Genomic DNA, 20,744 nt, shown 5'->3' with positions numbered 1-20,744 from the left:
AACAATGCATTATAATGCGCAACATACCATTTCAGAGTGAGCAGTGCGTTCAAAGATGCAAATATGGCAGTACTGCAAATGCAACGCGTTCTTAAACGTCATTTTTGTATCAAAAGTCGTGCATTATTTGCAGCAAAAATTTTCACACTGCCAATAAATACGCTAGTACAATGGCTGATGAAAAGTGGGTATTTAATTATTTATTTTAGCTTTTAATACAAAAATTGATGAAAAATACGATATTTAAACTTTATTTTATTAAACTCTTCTTGGTTTTAGTGATTACTTTAGTACATCGGAGATAAAATTACTGCTCAGAGTCCGACTGAGCATGGAGAACGAGTTCACGTCGGGAAGGAGGAAAAAGCGCGTGCTCTGGGCTAAGGTCGTAGATGAAGTAAAAAAAGTTAAATTGTTTTAAAAAAAGACTTATTTTTGGGTATTTTCCGTTTTGATATTAAACTTTTGACAAGATATGTCCTTCTTTTAAGCTTTACACGGTTTTTTTTCTTAAATTTAATAAAAGACTATCGGTTTTTTCCTCACATACATCGTCCATGACCAAACTTAGTAACAATTCCATTTTACTGCACCGCGCGTTCATAAATGCAACAATTCTATTTGCAATTTTTCAACAAATCTATCAGTTGCATGAATTGTCTCATTGATAGTGCTGCCAGCGCTGCAAGTACTGCGCATTATAATGCGTTTCTGAACATAGCCCTACTCATAAATTATACTCAGTTTCGTGGCAAATTTGACTTGTTAACAATGGAGTATGCATTACATAAGCGTGGTAAAAGTGCAATTGAGATTTACGAATGGTTGAAAAAAGTTAATATTTCGAGAATGTTTGTTTACCGCACGATCAATCGTTTTCCCCAAACGTCTGAAGTGCCAGACAGAAAAAGAAGTGATCGTCCTTGCGATCGTGCAGCCATAAAAGCCGCTCGAGAAATAATTCGCAAAAATCCCCTTAGTAAGCAAAAAATCATGTCCAGGGAAATTAATGTATCGACCAGATCCATGCCAAAACTACTTAGCGATGATCTCCACATGAAAGTCTTCTGTCGCTCAACTGGTAATCTTTTGACAATGCGCTTGATGAAAATTAGACTTGACAGATGCAACCAGCTTCTTCGGTGGCACGCGGTCAACGGGCATGAACATATTATTTTTACAGATGAGAAAATTTTCACTGTTAAAGAAATTCTTAATAAGCAAAACGACAGAATCTATGCTAAAACTTGTAAAAATGTTGTTCCAAAGGTTTAACGAGGCCACCATTCAACCTCCGTAATGGTTTGGTGTGGAGTGTCTTATAGAGGCGTTACATCTCTTCATTTCTGCGGAAAAGGGGATAAGACCGTGGCAAACGTGTACCAGGAGGATATCTTAGAAGACGTGGTGAACCAATAGAGCAGCACTCTCTTCAATGCAGAGCGTTGGCTCTTCAAGAAAGATTCCGCTCCAGCCCATAAGGCAAAAAACACCTAGCAGTGGCTAAAAAACAATATTCCTAGGTTCATAGCCACAGAAGATTGGCCGTCTGGAAGTCCAGATCTGAATCCATCGGACTATAGTTTATAGTCAGAATTGGAGAACATGGCCTGTCGAAGACCTCACAGAAATTTGGAGAGTCTGGAGAGAGTCAAAGATTGCTTGAGCAGCGACGTCAATATCCATGGAAACCGAGCGTGCTGCAGTAGGTTAATGACCTAATGGTTCGAAGGATTGTGTAAAATAAAATGGAGATTATTTCGAGTGAAAATAAAATTTTTTTTTTAATATTTACATGATTAAATGAAACTAACTTCTTTAAAAAAAAATCATGTGCAGCATCGTACACGTGGTAGAAGTGAAACTACTGTGTGTCAATGAGTGTGAATAAGAGAAAGAGAGAGAGAGAGAGAGAGAGAGAGAGAGAGAGAGCGAGAGAGGAAGAGAAGGAGACAGGGATAATTTCAAAAGAAATACAACAGTATAAAATTTGTGTAACCAAAATTCGATTTTATTAACTATACATGCATTATGCTATCATCTGTTGGTGGTTCAATTGGTAATACTGATATAATTGGTTTGTAATAGCTGAAATATGAAATATATATACGTGATTCAATATTTTCTAGATAACGTGTGAAAATTGCATCTAGTGTAGTTCCGCATTTTGTTGTTGATTCTTTAGGGTTATTGTTTATCTGCAAACCGAATGTTTCTCGAAGAAATTGAATCAACGGCAAAGAATCATTGGATCCGAAATTTGCGTTGAAATCTCCCCCGAGAATCAATGGAATTTTGTCTTCGCCTCTTCCAAGTGCATTTGCAAATGCGTGGCTGTAAACCAGTAGTGAGCGGTGAATGAAATATATTATGTCATCAAGATTTTGGTTCGGTGAGATATAGATGGCGGCTATGACAATAGTTTTTCCATTCAGAGTGTGACATTCTGCAATGCAAACATCGCCAACTGGTGTAACTGTTGATGAATATGACTGAGACTGCCTTGCAGTCATTTCCATGTTTGGTGTGACGATATTTACGCTATCATCTTGATTGTGGTAGATTGCCACACTGCCAGCTCTAACATTTAGTCGCTTATATTTGATGACGCAATTGAAATTTGGTATACTAATATCCTCGTTATCGTTTAACCAAGTTTCGGACAACAGTACTATACTCGATTTGCGTATGACAGAGTCTGTTAAACCTGCGGAATGTGCTCGTATGCTCTGACAATTAAGAGTATATACAGATAGCCCTCTTCTCTGAGTCATGAAATCGATTATTTGTTTATCCACAGTGTCCAGTCTATTTAACGATAGTCTCCGGAATTCATCTTGTAAATGAGACATACTGACTGATGCTCGTCGACCATGGTAGAATCTAAAATCATTTCCGTTCGTTATAATCCACAAGCCTTCAATACAAGTGACTCGAGATAAAGCAACGTAAACTAATGATTGCGAAGGTTTTTATCATATTCGTAAACAACTTCAGAATACGTGCTTCCCTGAGACTTGTGAATGGTCGTCGCACAAGCACAAACTAATGGTAAATGTTGTTTAGTTGTTGTTAAGCGGGATTGTTGATGTGCGTCGTCCGATTGGTACCGCTGTTTTACTGATATTATGCGCTGCAACATTACCAGCAACTTTTTTTCTGATTTTTTGACCTGTAGAAGAGCAATCCGGAAATTCAAGCCATGCAACGGTGACTTCTCTATTGTCATCAAATTCGAGATGCACTAACTTGCCCACTGCGCCATTTGCTAAGCCGTCTGCCACATCTATATTCGTTGTTATCATGTACAGTACGCCAATCACAAACACAGTTTCATATGGTGATGTATATGATGTATAGCTCTCCTTCTCTTTCTCTCTATGTTATATATCTCTATACTCTGTCTTTCAACGAAGCCTATGTCTTAGGTATAGAAAATGTATAGCTCTCTTTCTCCTTCTCTCTACGTTGTATCTTTTTTTCTCTTTCGCGTAACGAAATCTCTAATCGTAAAATTTTTTCCAATTCACTCTCCATTCTCGCTCAAATATCAGACCGCCGCTAAAGAAGTTTCACTTCAAAAGTATTATAATTTCATATCCATAATTTGACTAGTAACAGAATTTAGGTTTCACTATTTTTATTCAAAATACGGCCGTATGGTCCAGGACTTCACAACGTCATCTAGGCGCCACTTCTGAAAGACCCTTTAAATACGGAGTTGCCGGTACTTGCTTTGCTTCGAGAAATATGCACTTGCGTTTATGAACGGAATAGTGTTTGTTGTATTAAAGAACATTGAATGATTGGCGGAAGAGCGGCCATCGCGTTAGGTATGCTACTGTCTTTGCGTCTATGAAGGTATTTTGCTTTTTGTGAGTACAATATTTGAAATATGGACTGGAGGACGGCAAATTTCATTGAACAAATAATAAATAAAGGGCATATATGTTTTTTAACATTTGTGGATGTATGCATATACATTTATTACATAAAACCCTCTAACTTTTAGTTGGAGCATAGGGCGTCTAATGATAACGTATGCCCCTCTGCTTATGTGCTTAATAACTATCGTAATTTTAATATCTGATAGATCGTTTCTTCTGGCTAGTTCTGTGCTGCCATCTGCTGTCGCCATCAAGGCGAATTTATGTTTTCGTTTTGGTATCTCATTCGCCCGCTTTTGTTACCCGTCGGTTCGCGAAGTCTCCCGTTCGCAACAATATTTTATGTAAAAACTAAAAAATTGGCAAATCAAGATGTCGCCATGGCATCAAATATGCTACATTTATGCGTACATACAAATGAATCCATGGAAATTTTATATGTACATCTGCATGTACGTTTACCGTGCGCTTGCTCAGTGCTTAGGCAAGAAAAAGTCGGCAGTTGATTCGTGTCTCATTCTTTTTGTGGATACGAGCAAAGACATTTACTCGCTCCTACAACTCGTCACCATGTTATATCCTTCTTATTATTTTCACCCCACCGACCGCATCAATATGCCCGTTTGCCAAAAATTTAGTGGTTGTGACTCTATCTTATTACTTACTCAATACTTAACCCAAATTGAGCATCATCGAAGCTTTCAGAGCCACAAATAGGGAATATATGTGGAACCAAATTCAAAAGTCTTGGTACTCTATTTCTTGGGATAAATGTTCAAATTAAGTGAAGTTTTTTATTTTGTAGTTAATATTTGGAAAATTCGCTTTTACGACAGATGAAATTGGCAAACTGAGTTCCCATTTTTTGTTCAGTAAGATTTGACAAGTTATCATGAATCTAACGCCAAAACAACTCCTCCAAATTGTGAAAATAAGCTTTGAAAGAAAAAAAACTGTTTGCGAAGTTCACAGAGCACTTCGTCCATTTAAAAAGCGTTTTACACGCTGGCGACATCATCGGTCCTTATATCTTTCGAAATGAGGAAGGAGATGCTGTTACGGTAAGTGGCGAGCGCTATCGAGCAATGCTGACTGATTTTTTGTTTCCAAAAATTAATCAGCTTGACATCAACCTAATTTGGTTCCAACAAGACGGCGCATTCAATGCGCCTAAAAATCGATTTATTGGACTGATCTCGCAGCCGCAGCAGACATATCTGGCATATAACCAATAAATCCGGCACAGTATTACAACTGCAGCAGTTTTAGTTTACTAGATCAAATACGTGTGCTTTAATAACCATTTTCTTCCATAAAAATTATAGCCTATAACCAAGTGAACCGGGCTGTATGTCTTGCCGCTTTTCTCTTTAATCTTCTTATAAGTTGTTGTTGCTTCATTACTTCGTACGAAATCTTCTTGTAAGCTGTAGTTGCTTCATTACTTATTACGAAAACTTCTGCATAAATGTGCGTTTTTATCCTTTCAGCTTGTTTCATGGAAAAGAGATTGACTGAATCTGATACAGTTTTTACAGATACAGTCATTACGCCCGTACCCCAGATTGCTTTAGTTTGGAAACGCTGTATAACATCAATGTTTGTCTGTGCGTACATCCCCATATTTAAAGACCATAGGTCCATACCTATTTTAGCACTTGGGTGTATATGTGGAGCTTGTTTTGAGTTGACAGCTCAGAATTTCTACCAATTAACCTTTGAAGCTTCTGCATTTTTAAATTAAGTTCAAAAGCTCTGATTTGAATGTGCTCCATTATGCCATTTGTTCAGAATTCGTCCAATCTGGCACCACCTTAATTTATAGCAACTTCCTATGTACCAGAACATATCTACTATGTATTTGTATTATTTCTTCGTACGCATCCGTTATTTACTTCATGATGTACATACATACATTTGGTATTTATGCGCAGTTAGCTTTAAACAGTTATTTTCCTGATATTCTGCTTTGTACTTAAAATGAGACGCTCAATAAATTTCATTGCTTGTACAGCTTCGAAGTGATCACGTTGTATATTTTTGCTTAAACATTTGGTGCCTCCTGTGAGGACAAATAATTAAATTGTGGAATAGAACCGTTTATTTAAATTATTTTTTCGCTAATGGCAGCATTAAATTTGCGCGCTTCGGCAATAAAGGCCATTAAACGCATACACGATCGGGTGAGTGGATTCCAGCAGGGTGCATTTGATGAATTTCATCTTGAGCAAGAGTTGAAATCATTGTCAGCACATTATGCACGTTTCGTGACCAACTGACCTGTTGGTGGGCAATGCAGCAAACGCCGAGTTGGAGGCCCACGAGAAGTTATGGGAAGAGATTGAAGGTATTTATAACAATGCATGTACCCACTTGAACCGTGCAATCATGGGTGCGAAACCGAGTCAGTCTGCTGTGATGCCTTTGCGAGAGTGTGAGGTTAAGTTAGAACCGCTTGCAATTCCAACGTTCGATGGAACTGTGCAGAATTGGCTGGCGTTTAAGGACGTTTTTGAATTGCTTGTCCACAATACAGACTATCCTGAGGCCTACAAGTTAGGCAAGTTCCGCTGTACCGCTCGTCGGGAGTGTATATTCTGGGGGATACGCTGATTTATGGAAGGCGCTTAAAGAACGTTTTGACAATAGAGGGCAACTGGCTGAGACTCATGTGTCACGCTTACTCAATATCAAGCCGACAACTGAGGACACACCAACTGCGTTACTGTTCATCGTCGACAAACTTCTAAAAATGTTGTTCCAAAGGTTTAACGTGGCCACCATTCAACCTCCGTAATGGTTTGGTGGCGAGTGTCTTATAGAGGCGTTACATCTCTTCATTTCTGCGGAAAAGGGGATAAGACCGTGGCAAAAGTGTACCAGGAAGATATCTTAGAAGACGTGGTGAACCAATAGAGCAGCACTCTCTTCAATGCAGAGCGTTGGCTCTTCAAGCAAGATTCCGCTCCAGCCCATAAGGCAAAAAACACCCAGCAGTGGCTAAAAACAATATTCCTAGGCTCATAGCCACAGAAGATTGGCCGTCTGGAAGTCCAGATCTGAATCCATCGGACTATAGTTTATAGTCAGAATTGGAGAACATGGCCTGTCGAAGACCTCACAGAAATTTGGAGAGTCTGGAGAGAGTCAAAGACTGCTTGAGCAGCGACGTCAATATCCATGGAAACCGAGCGTGCTGCAGTAGGTTAACACGTTCCCTGCCCGCTGAGCCACATATGGTTCAGGAAACGTGCGCCTGATAAGCACTGATACGTTCCTGAGCCATATGTGTGTCAGCATAGAAAAAGTTCCCTGAACCACATGTGTTTCATGAACATGCAGAAGCAAAAATGTCCCTCTACGCTCATGGACCATATGTGTTTCAGGTAGAAACACCCTACATCCGTTTTTTTTTTAGTTATTATTATTACTAAAGCTATCCTATGACTACAAAAAAACCAATTTTTCAAAAAACCTTGTTGGACTTGTCGGTAAATTTTGCATTTTTGTATTAGGACAGGGAACGTGTTAATGACCTAATGGTTCGAAGGATTGTGTAAAATAAAATGGAGATTATTTCGAGTGAAAATAAAATTTTTTTTTTAATATTTACATGATTAAATGAAACTAACTTCTTTAAAACAAATCATGTGCAGCATCGTACACGTGGTAGAAGTGAAACTACTGTGTGTGAATGAGTGTGAATAAGAGAGAGAGAGAGAGAGAGAGAGCGAGAGAGGAAGAGAAGGAGACAGGGATAATTTCAAAAGAAATACAACAGTATAAAATTTGTGTAACCAAAATTCGAAGTGAATAAGAGAGAGAGAGAGAGAGAGCGAGAGAGGAAGAGAAGGAGACAGAGATAATTTCAAAAGAAATACAACAGTATAAAATTTGTGTAACCAAAATTCGATTTTATTAACTATACATGCATTATGCTATCATCTGTTGGTGGTTCAATTGGTAATACTGATATAATTGGTTTGTAATAGCTGAAATATGAAATATATATACGTGATTCAATATTTTCTAGATAACGTGTGAAAATTGCATCTAGTGTAGTTCCGCATTTTGTTGTTGATTCTTTAGGGTTATTGTTTATCTGCAAACCGAATGTTTCTCGAAGAAATTGAATCAACGGCAAAGAATCATTGGATCCAAAATTTGCGTTGAAATCTCCCCCGAGAATCAATGGAATTTTGTCTTCGCCTCTTCCAAGTGCATTTGCAAATGCGTGGCTGTAAACCAGTAGTGAGCGGTGAATGAAATATATTATGTCATCAAGATTTTGGTTCGGTGAGATATAGATGGCGGCTATGACAATAGTTTTTCCATTCAGAGTGTGACATTCTGCAATGCAAACATCGCCAACTGGTGTGACTGTTGATGAATATGACTGAGACTGCCTTGCAGTCATTTCCATGTTTGGTGTGACGATATTTACGCTATCATCTTGATTGTGGTAGATTGCCACACCGCCAGCTCTAACATTTAGTCGCTTATATTTGATGACGCAATTGAAATTTGGTATACTAATATCCTCGTTATCGTTTAACCAAGTTTCGGACAAAAGTACTATACTCGATTTGCGGATGACAGAGTCTGTTAAACCTGCGGAATGTGCTCGTATGCTCTGACAATTAAGAGTATATACAGATAGCCCTCTTCTCTGAGTCATGAAATCGATTATTTGTTTATCCACAGTTTCCAGTCTATTTAACGATAGTCTCCGGAATTCATCTTGTAAATGAGACATACTGACTGATGCTCGTCGACCATGGTAGAATCTAAAATCATTTCCGTTCGTTATAATCCACAAGCCTTCAATACAAGTGACTCGAGATAAAGCAACGTAAACTAATGATTGCGAATGTTTTTTATCATATTCGTAAACAACTTCAGAATACGTGCTTCACTGAGACTTGTGAATGGTCGTCGCACAAGCACAAACTAATGGTAAATGTGATCGTTTAGTTGTTGTTAAGCGGGATTGTTGATGTGCGTCGTCCGATTGGTACCGCTGTTTTACTGATATTATGCGCTGCAACATTACCAGCAACTTTTTTCTGATTTTTTGACCTGTAGAAGAGCAATCCGGAAATTCAAGCCATGCAACGGTGACTTCTCTATTGTCATCAAATTCGAGATGCACTAACTTGCCCACTGCGTCATTTGCTAAGCCGTCTGCCACATCTATATTCGTTGTTATCATGTACAGTACGCCAATCACAAACACAGTTTCATATGGTGATGTATATGATGTATAGCTCTCCTTCTCTTTCTCTCTATGTTATATATCTCTATACTCTGTCTTTCAACGAAGCCTATGTCTTAGGTATAGAAAATGTATAGCTCTCTTTCTCCTTCTCTCTACGTTGTATCTTTTTTTCTCTTTCGCGTAACGAAATCTCTAAACGTAAAATTTTTTCCAATTCACTCTCCATTCTCGCTCAAATATCAGACCGCCGCTAAAGAAGTTTCACTTCAAAAGTATTATAATTTCATATCCATAATTTGACTAGTAACAGAATTTAGGTTTCACTATTTTTATTCAAAATACGGCCGTATGGTCCAGGACTTCACAACGTCATCTAGGCGCCACTTCTGAAAGACCCTTTAAATACGGAGTTGCCGGTACTTGCTTTGCTTCGAGAAATATGCACTTGCGCTTATGAACGGAATAGTGTTTGTTGTATTAAAGAACATTGAATGATTGGCGGAAGAGCGGCCATCGCGTTAGGTATGCTACTGTCTTTGCGTCTATGAAGGTATTTTGCTTTTTGTGAGTACAATATTTGAAATATGGACTGGAGGACGGCAAATTTCATTGAACAAATAATGAATAAAGGGCATATATGTTTTTTAACATTTGTGGATGTATGCATATACATTTATTACATAAAACCCTCTAACTTTTAGTTGGAGAATAGGGCGTCTAATGATAACGTATGCCCCTCTGCTTATGTGCTTAATAACTATCGTAATTTTAATATCTGATAGATCGTTTCTCCTGGCTAGTTCTGTGCTGCCATCTGCTGTCGCCATCAAGGCGAATTTATGTTTTCGTTTTGGTATCTCATTCGCTCGCTTTTGTTACCCGTCGGTTCGCGAAGTCTCCCGTTCGCAACAATATTTTATGTAAAAACTAAAAAATTGGCAAATCAAGATGTCGCCATGGCATCAAATATGCTTTATTTATGCGTACATACAAATGAATCCATGGAAATTTTATATGTACATCTGCATGTACGTTTACCGTGCGCTTGCTCAGTGCTTAGGCAAGAAAAAGTCGGCAGTTGATTCGTGTCTCATTCTTTTTGTGGATACGAGCAAAGACATTTACTCGCTCCTACAACTCGTCACCATGTTATATCCTTCTTATTATTTTCACCCCACCGACCGCATCAATATGCCCGTTTGCCAAAAATTTAGTGGTTGTGACTCTATCTTATTACTTACTCAATACTTAACCCAAATTGAGCATCATCGAAGCTTTCAGAGCCACAAATAGGGAATATATGTGGAACCAAATTCAAAAGTCTTGGTACTCTATTTCTTGGGATAAATGTTCAAATTAAGTGAAGTTTTTTATTTTGTAGTTAATATTTGGAAAATTCGCTTTTACGACAGATGAAATTGGCAAACTGAGTTCCCATTTTTTGTTCAGTAAGATTTGACAAGTTATCATGAATCTAACGCCAAAACAACTCCTCCAAATTGTGAAAATAAGCTTTGAAAGAAAAAAAACTGTTTGCGAAGTTCACAGAGCACTTCGTCCATTTAAAAAGCGTTTTACACGCTGGCGACATCATCGGTCCTTATATCTTTCGAAATGAGGAAGGAGATGCTGTTACGGTAAGTGGCGAGCGCTATCGAGCAATGCTGACTGATTTTTTGTTTCCAAAAATTAATCAGCTTGACATCAACCTAATTTGGTTCCAACAAGACGGCGCATTCAACGCGCCTAAAAATCGATTTATTGGACTGATCTCGCAGCCGCGGCAGACATATCTGGCATATAACCAATAAATCCGGCACAGTATTACAACTGCAGCAGTTTTAGTTTACTAGATCAAATACGTGTGCTTTAATAACCATTTTCTTCCATAAAAATTATAGCCTATAACCAAGTGAACCGGGCTGTATGTCTTGCCGCTTTTCTCTTTAATCTTCTTATAAGTTGTTGTTGCTTCATTACTTCGTACGAAATCTTCTTGTAAGCTGTAGTTACTTCATTACTTATTACGAAAACTTCTGCATAAATGTGCGTTTTTATCCTTTCAGCTTGTTTCATGGAAAAGAGATTGACTGAATCTGATACAGTTTTTACAGATACAGTCATTACGCCCGTACCCCAGATTGCTTTAGTTTGGAAACGCTGTATAACATCAATGTTTGTCTGTGCGTACATCCCCATATTTAAAGACCATAGGTCCATACCTATTTTAGCACTTGGGTGTATATGTGGAGCTTGTTTTGAGTTGACAGCTCAGAATTTCTACCAATTAACCTTTGAAGCTTCTGCATTTTTAAATTAAGTTCAAAAGCTCTGATTTGAATGTGCTCCATTATGCCATTTGTTCAGAATTCGTCCAATCTGGCACCACCTTAATTTATAGCAACTTCCTATGTACCATAACATATCTACTATGTATTTGTATTATTTCTTCGTACGCATCTGTTATTTACTTCATGATGTACATACATACATTTGGTATTTATGCGCAGTTAGCTTTAAACAGTTATTTTCCTGATATTCTGCTTTGTACTTAAAATGAGACGCTCAATAAATTTCATTGCTTGTACAGCTTCGAAGTGATCACGTTGTATATTTTTGCTTAAACATTTGGTGCCTCCTGTGAGGACAAATAATTAAATTGTGGAATAGAACCGTTTATTTAAATTATTTTTTCGCTAATGGCAGCATTAAATTTGCGCGCTTCGGCAATAAAGGCCATTCAACGCATACACGATCGGGTGAGTGGATTCCAGCAGGGTGCATTTGATGAATTTCATCTTGAGCAAGAGTTGAAATCATTGTCAGCACATTATGCACGTTTCGTGACCAACTGACCTGTTGGTGGGCAATGCAGCAAACGCCGAGTTGGAGGCCCACGAGAAGTTATGGGAAGAGATTGAAGGTATTTATAACAATGCATGTACCCACTTGAACCGTGCAATCATGGGTGCGAAACCGAGTCAGTCTGCTGTGATGCCTTTGCGAGAGTGTGAGGTTAAGTTAGAACCACTTGCAATTCCAACGTTCGATGGAACTGTGCAGAATTGGCTGGCGTTTAAGGACGTTTTTGAATTGCTTGTCCACAATACAGACTATCCTGAGGCCTACAAGTTAGGCAAGTTCCGCTGTACCGCTCGTCGGGAGTGTATATTCTGGGGGATACGCTGATTTATGGAAGGCGCTTAAAGAACGTTTTGACAATAGAAGGCAACTGGCTGAGACTCATGTGTCACGCTTACTCAATATCAAGCCGACAACTGAGGACACACCAACTGCGTTACTGTTCATCGTCGACAAACTTCTAAAAATGTTGTTCCAAAGGTTTAACGTGGCCACCATTCAACCTCCGTAATGGTTTGGTGGCGAGTGTCTTATAGAGGCGTTACATCTCTTCATTTCTGCGGAAAAGGGGATAAGACCGTGGCAAAAGTGTACCAGGAAGATATCTTAGAAGACGTGGTGAACCAATAGAGCAGCACTCTCTTCAATGCAGAGCGTTGGCTCTTCAAGCAAGATTCCGCTCCAGCCCATAAGGCAAAAAACACCCAGCAGTGGCTAAAAACAATATTCCTAGGTTCATAGCCACAGAAGATTGGCCGTCTGGAAGTCCAGATCTGAATCCATCGGACTATAGTTTATAGTCAGAATTGGAGAACATGGCCTGTCGAAGACCTCACAGAAATTTGGAGAGTCTGGAGAGAGTCAAAGATTGCTTGAGCAGCGACGTCAATATCCATGGAAACCGAGCGTGCTGCAGTAGGTTAACACGTTCCCTGTCCGCTGAGCCACATATGGTTCAGGAAACGTGCGCCTGATAAGCACTGATACGTTCCTGAGCCATATGTGTGTCAGCATAGAAAAAGTTCCCTGAACCACATGTGTTTCATGAACATGCAGAAGCAAAAATGTCCCTCTACGCTCATGGACCATATGTGTTTCAGGTAGAAACACCCTACATCCGTTTTTTTTTTTAGTTATTATTATTACTAAAGCTATCCTATGACTACAAAAAAACCAATTTTTCAAAAAACCTTGTTGGACTTGTCGGTAAATTTTGCATTTTTGTATTAGGACAGGGAACGTGTTAATGACCTAATGGTTCGAAGGATTGTGTAAAATAAAATGGAGATTATTTCGAGTGAAAATAAATATTTTTTTTTAATATTTACATGATTAAATGAAACTAACTTCTTTAAAACAAATCATGTGCAGCATCGTACACGTGGTAGAAGTGAAACTACTGTGTGTGAATGAGTGTGAATAAGAGAGAGAGAGAGAGAGAGAGAGAGCGAGAGAGGAAGAGAAGGAGACAGGGATAATTTCAAAAGAAATACAACAGTATAAAATTTGTGTAACCAAAATTCGAAGTGAATAAGAGAGAGAGAGAGAGAGAGCGAGAGAGGAAGAGAAGGAGACAGAGATAATTTCAAAAGAAATACAACAGTATAAAATTTGTGTAACCAAAATTCGATTTTATTTACTATACATGCATTATGCTATCATCTGTTGGTGGTTCAATTGGTAATACTGATATAATTGGTTTGTAATAGCTGAAATATGAAATATATATACGTGATTCAATATTTTCTAGATAACGTGTGAAAATTGCATCTAGTGTAGTTCCGCATTTTGTTGTTGATTCTTTAGGGTTATTGTTTATCTGCAAACCGAATGTTTCTCGAAGAAATTGAATCAACGGCAAAGAATCATTGGATCCAAAATTTGCGTTGAAATCTCCCCCGAGAATCAATGGAATTTTGTCTTCGCCTCTTTCAAGTGCATTTGCAAATGCGTGGCTGTAAACCAGTAGTGAGCGGTGAATGAAATATATTATGTCATCAAGATTTTGGTTCGGTGAGATATAGATGGCGGCTATGACAATAGTTTTTCCATTCAGAGTGTGACATTCTGCAATGCAAACATCGCCAACTGGTGTGACTGTTGATGAATATGACTGAGACTGCCTTGCAGTCATTTCCATGTTTGGTGTGACGATATTTACGCTATCATCTTGATTGTGGTAGATTGCCACACCGCCAGCTCTAACATTTAGTCGCTTATATTTGATGACGCAATTGAAATTTGGTATACTAATATCCTCGTTATCGTTTAACCAAGTTTCGGACAAAAGTACTATACTCGATTTGCGGATGACAGAGTCTGTTAAACCTGCGGAATGTGCTCGTATGCTCTGACAATTAAGAGTATATACAGATAGCCCTCTTCTCTGAGTCATGAAATCGATTATTTGTTTATCCACAGTTTCCAGTCTATTTAACGATAGTCTCCGGAATTCATCTTGTAAATGAGATATACTGACTGATGCTCGTCGACCATGGTAGAATCTAAAATCATTTCCGTTCGTTATAATCCACAAGCCTTCAATACAAGTGACTCGAGATAAAGCAACGTAAACTAATGATTGCGAATGTTTTTTATCATATTCGTAAACAACTTCAGAATACGTGCTTCACTGAGACTTGTGAATGGTCGTCGCACAAGCACAAACTAATGGTAAATGTGATCGTTTAGTTGTTGTTAAGCGGGATTGTTGATGTGCGTCGTCCGATTGGTACCGCTGTTTTACTGATATTATGCGCTGCAACATTACCAGCAACTTTTTTCTGATTTTTTGACCTGTAGAAGAGCAATCCGGAAATTCAAGCCATGCAACGGTGACTTCTCTATTGTCATCAAATTCGAGATGCACTAACTTGCCCACTGCGTCATTTGCTAAGCCGTCTGCCACATCTATATTCGTTGTTATCATGTACAGTACGCCAATCACAAACACAGTTTCATATGGTGATGTATATGATGTATAGCTCTCCTTCTCTTTCTCTCTATGTTATATATCTCTATACTCTGTCTTTCAACGAAGCCTATGTCTTAGGTATAGAAAATGTATAGCTCTCTTTCTCCTTCTCTCTACGTTGTATCTTTTTTTCTCTTTCGCGTAACGAAATCTCTAAACGTAAAATTTTTTCCAATTCACTCTCCATTCTCGCTCAAATATCAGACCGCCGCTAAAGAAGTTTCACTTCAAAAGTATTATAATTTCATATCCATAATTTGACTAGTAACAGAATTTAGGTTTCACTATTTTTATTCAAAATACGGCCGTATGGTCCAGGACTTCACAACGTCATCTAGGCGCCACTTCTGAAAGACCCTTTAAATACGGAGTTGCCGGTACTTGCTTTGCTTCGAGAAATATGCACTTGCGCTTATGAACGGAATAGTGTTTGTTGTATTAAAGAACATTGAATGATTGGCGGAAGAGCGGCCATCGCGTTAGGTATGCTACTGTCTTTGCGTCTATGAAGGTATTTTGCTTTTTGTGAGTACAATATTTGAAATATGGACTGGAGGACGGCAAATTTCATTGAACAAATAATGAATAAAGGGCATATATGTTTTTTAACATTTGTGGATGTATGCATATACATTTATTACATAAAACCCTCTAACTTTTAGTTGGAGAATAGGGCGTCTAATGATAACGTATGCCCCTCTGCTTATGTGCTTAATAACTATCGTAATTTTAATATCTGATAGATCGTTTCTCCTGGCTAGTTCTGTGCTGCCATCTGCTGTCGCCATCAAGGCGAATTTATGTTTTCGTTTTGGTATCTCATTCGCTCGCTTTTGTTACCCGTCGGTTCGCGAAGTCTCCCGTTCGCAACAATATTTTATGTAAAAACTAAAAAATTGGCAAATCAAGATGTCGCCATGGCATCAAATATGCTTTATTTATGCGTACATACAAATGAATCCATGGAAATTTTATATGTACATCTGCATGTACGTTTACCGTGCGCTTGCTCAGTGCTTAGGCAAGAAAAAGTCGGCAGTTGATTCGTGTCTCATTCTTTTTGTGGATACGAGCAAAGACATTTACTCGCTCCTACAACTCGTCACCATGTTATATCCTTCTTATTATTTTCACCCCACCGACCGCATCAATATGCCCGTTTGCCAAAAATTTAGTGGTTGTGACTCTATCTTATTACTTACTCAATACTTAACCCAAATTGAGCATCATCGAAGCTTTCAGAGCCACAAATAGGGAATATATGTGGAACCAAATTCAAAAGTCTTGGTACTCTATTTCTTGGGATAAATGTTCAAATTAAGTGAAGTTTTTTATTTTGTAGTTAATATTTGGAAAATTCGCTTTTACGACAGATGAAATTGGCAAACTGAGTTCCCATTTTTTGTTCAGTAAGATTTGACAAGTTATCATGAATCTAACGCCAAAACAACTCCTCCAAATTGTGAAAATAAGCTTTGAAAGAAAAAAAACTGTTTGCGAAGTTCACAGAGCACTTCGTCCATTTAAAAAGCGTTTTACACGCTGGCGACATCATCGGTCCTTATATCTTTCGAAATGAGGAAGGAGATGCTGTTACGGTAAGTGGCGAGCGCTATCGAGCAATGCTGACTGATTTTTTGTTTCCAAAAATTAATCAGCTTGACATCAACCTAATTTGGTTCCAACAAGACGGCGCATTCAACGCGCCTAAAAATCGATTTATTGGACTGATCTCGCAGCCGCGGCAGACATATCTGGCATATAACCAATAAATCCGGCACAGTATTACAACTGCAGCAGTTTTAGTTTACTAGATCAAATACGTGTGCTTTAATAACCATTTTCTTCCATAAAAATTATAGCCTATAACCAAGTGAACCGGGCTGTATGTCTTGCCGCTTTTCTCTTTAATCTTCTTATAAGTTGTTGTTGCTTCATTACTTCGTACGAAATCTTCTTGTAAGCTGTAGTTACTTCATTACTTATTACGAAAACTTCTGCATAAATGTGCGTTTTTATCCTTTCAGCTTGTTTCATGGAAAAGAGATTGACTGAATCTGATACAGTTTTTACAGATACAGTCATTACGCCCGTACCCCAGATTGCTTTAGTTTGGAAACGCTGTATAACATCAATGTTTGTCTGTGCGTACATCCCCATATTTAAAGACCATAGGTCCATACCTATTTTAGCACTTGGGTGTATATGTGGAGCTTGTTTTGAGTTGACAGCTCAGAATTTCTACCAATTAACCTTTGAAGCTTCTGCATTTTTAAATTAAGTTCAAAAGCTCTGATTTGAATGTGCTCCATTATGCCATTTGTTCAGAATTCGTCCAATCTGGCACCACCTTAATTTATAGCAACTTCCTATGTACCATAACATATCTACTATGTATTTGTATTATTTCTTCGTACGCATCTGTTATTTACTTCATGATGTACATACATACATTTGGTATTTATGCGCAGTTAGCTTTAAACAGTTATTTTCCTGATATTCTGCTTTGTACTTAAAATGAGACGCTCAATAAATTTCATTGCTTGTACAGCTTCGAAGTGATCACGTTGTATATTTTTGCTTAAACATTTGGTGCCTCCTGTGAGGACAAATAATTAAATTGTGGAATAGAACCGTTTATTTAAATTATTTTTTCGCTAATGGCAGCATTAAATTTGCGCGCTTCGGCAATAAAGGCCATTCAACGCATACACGATCGGGTGAGTGGATTCCAGCAGGGTGCATTTGATGAATTTCATCTTGAGCAAGAGTTGAAATCATTGTCAGCACATTATGCACGTTTCGTGACCAACTGACCTGTTGGTGGGCAATGCAGCAAACGCCGAGTTGGAGGCCCACGAGAAGTTATGGGAAGAGATTGAAGGTATTTATAACAATGCATGTACCCACTTGAACCGTGCAATCATGGGTGCGAAACCGAGTCAGTCTGCTGTGATGCCTTTGCGAGAGTGTGAGGTTAAGTTAGAACCACTTGCAATTCCAACGTTCGATGGAACTGTGCAGAATTGGCTGGCGTTTAAGGACGTTTTTGAATTGCTTGTCCACAATACAGACTATCCTGAGGCCTACAAGTTAGGCAAGTTCCGCTGTACCGCTCGTCGGGAGTGTATATTCTGGGGGATACGCTGATTTATGGAAGGCGCTTAAAGAACGTTTTGACAATAGAAGGCAACTGGCTGAGACTCATGTGTCACGCTTACTCAATATCAAGCCGACAACTGAGGACACACCAACTGCGTTACTGTTCATCGTCGACAAACTTCTAAAAATGTTGTTCCAAAGGTTTAACGTGGCCACCATTCAACCTCCGTAATGGTTTGGTGGCGAGTGTCTTATAGAGGCGTTACATCTCTTCATTTCTGCGGAAAAGGGGATAAGACCGTGGCAAAAGTGTACCAGGAAGATATCTTAGAAGACGTGGTGAACCAATAGAGCAGCACTCTCTTCAATGCAGAGCGTTGGCTCTTCAAGCAAGATTCCGCTCCAGCCCATAAGGCAAAAAACACCCAGCAGTGGCTAAAAACAATATTCCTAGGTTCATAGCCACAGAAGATTGGCCGTCTGGAAGTCCAGATCTGAATCCATCGGACTATAGTTTATAGTCAGAATTGGAGAACATGGCCTGTCGAAGACCTCACAGAAATTTGGAGAGTCTGGAGAGAGTCAAAGATTGCTTGAGCAGCGACGTCAATATCCATGGAAACCGAGCGTGCTGCAGTAGGTTAACACGTTCCCTGTCCGCTGAGCCACATATGGTTCAGGAAACGTGCGCCTGATAAGCACTGATACGTTCCTGAGCCATATGTGTGTCAGCATAGAAAAAGTTCCCTGAACCACATGTGTTTCATGAACATGCAGAAGCAAAAATGTCCCTCTACGCTCATGGACCATATGTGTTTCAGGTAGAAACACCCTACATCCGTTTTTTTTTTTAGTTATTATTATTACTAAAGCTATCCTATGACTACAAAAAAACCAATTTTTCAAAGAACCTTGTTGGACTTGTCGGTAAATTTTGCATTTTTGTATTAGGACAGGGAACGTGTTAATGACCTAATGGTTCGAAGGATTGTGTAAAATAAAATGGAGATTATTTCGAGTGAAAATAAAATTTTTTTTTTAATATTTACATGATTAAATGAAACTAACTTCTTTAAAACAAATCATGTGCAGCATCGTACACGTGGTAGAAGTGAAACTACTGTGTGTGAATGAGTGTGAATAAGAGAGAGAGAGAGAGAGAGAGAGAGCGAGAGAGGAAGAGAAGGAGACAGGGATAATTTCAAAAGAAATACAACAGTATAAAATTTGTGTAACCAAAATTCGAAGTGAATAAGAGAGAGAGAGAGAGAGAGCGAGAGAGGAAGAGAAGGAGACAGAGATAATTTCAAAAGAAATACAACAGTATAAAATTTGTGTAACCAAAATTCGATTTTATTTACTATACATGCATTATGCTATCATCTGTTGGTGGTTCAATTGGTAATACTGATATAATTGGTTTGTAATAGCTGAAATATGAAATATATATACGTGATTCAATATTTTCTAGATAACGTGTGAAAATTGCATCTAGTGTAGTTCCGCATTTTGTTGTTGATTCTTTAGGGTTATTGTTTATCTGCAAACCGAATGTTTCTCGAAGAAATTGAATCAACGGCAAAGAATCATTGGATCCAAAATTTGCGTTGAAATCTCCCCCGAGAATCAATGGAATTTTGTCTTCGCCTCTTTCAAGTGCATTTGCAAATGCGTGGCTGTAAACCAGTAGTGAGCGGTGAATGAAATATATTATGTCATCAAGATTTTGGTTCGGTGAGATATAGATGGCGGCTATGACAATAGTTTTTCCATTCAGAGTGTGACATTCTGCAATGCAAACATCGCCAACTGGTGTGACTGTTGATGAATATGACTGAGACTGCCTTGCAGTCATTTCCATGTTTGGTGTGACGATATTTACGCTATCATCTTGATTGTGGTAGATTGCCACACCGCCAGCTCTAACATTTAGTCGCTTATATTTGATGACGCAATTGAAATTTGGTATACTAATATCCTCGTTATCGTTTAACCAAGTTTCGGACAAAAGTACTATACTCGATTTGCGGATGACAGAGTCTGTTAAACCTGCGGAATGTGCTCGTATGCTCTGACAATTAAGAGTATATACAGATAGCCCTCTTCTCTGAGTCATGAAATCGATTATTTGTTTATCCACAGTTTCCAGTCTATTTAACGATAGTCTCCGGAATTCATCTTGTAAATGAGATATACTGACTGATGCTCGTCGACCATGGTAGAATCTAAAATCATTTCCGTTCGTTATAATCCACAAGCCTTCAATACAAGTGACTCGAGATAAAGCAACGTAAACTAATGATTGCGAATGTTTTTTATCATATTCGTAAACAACTTCAGAATACGTGCTTCCCTGAGACTTGTGAATGGTCGTCGCACAAGCACAAACTAATGGTAAATGTGATCGTTTAGTTGTTGTTAAGCGGGATTGTTGATGTGCGTCGTCCGATTGGTACCGCTGTTTTACTGATATTATGCGCTGCAACATTACCAGCAACTTTTTTCTGATTTTTTGACCTGTAGAAGAGCAATCCGGAAATTCAAGACATGCAACGGTGACTTCTCTATTGTCATCAAATTCGAGATGCACTAACTTGCCCACTGCGCCATTTGCTAAGCCGTCTGCCACATCTATATTCGTTGTTATCATGTACAGTACGCCAATCACAAACACAGTTTCATATGGTGATGTATATGATGT

Source organism: Anastrepha ludens, chromosome X, assembly GCF_028408465.1.
Source record: "Anastrepha ludens isolate Willacy chromosome X, idAnaLude1.1, whole genome shotgun sequence".
NCBI lineage: Eukaryota > Metazoa > Arthropoda > Insecta > Diptera > Tephritidae > Anastrepha > Anastrepha ludens.
This window is presented reverse-complemented; position numbering follows the sequence as displayed.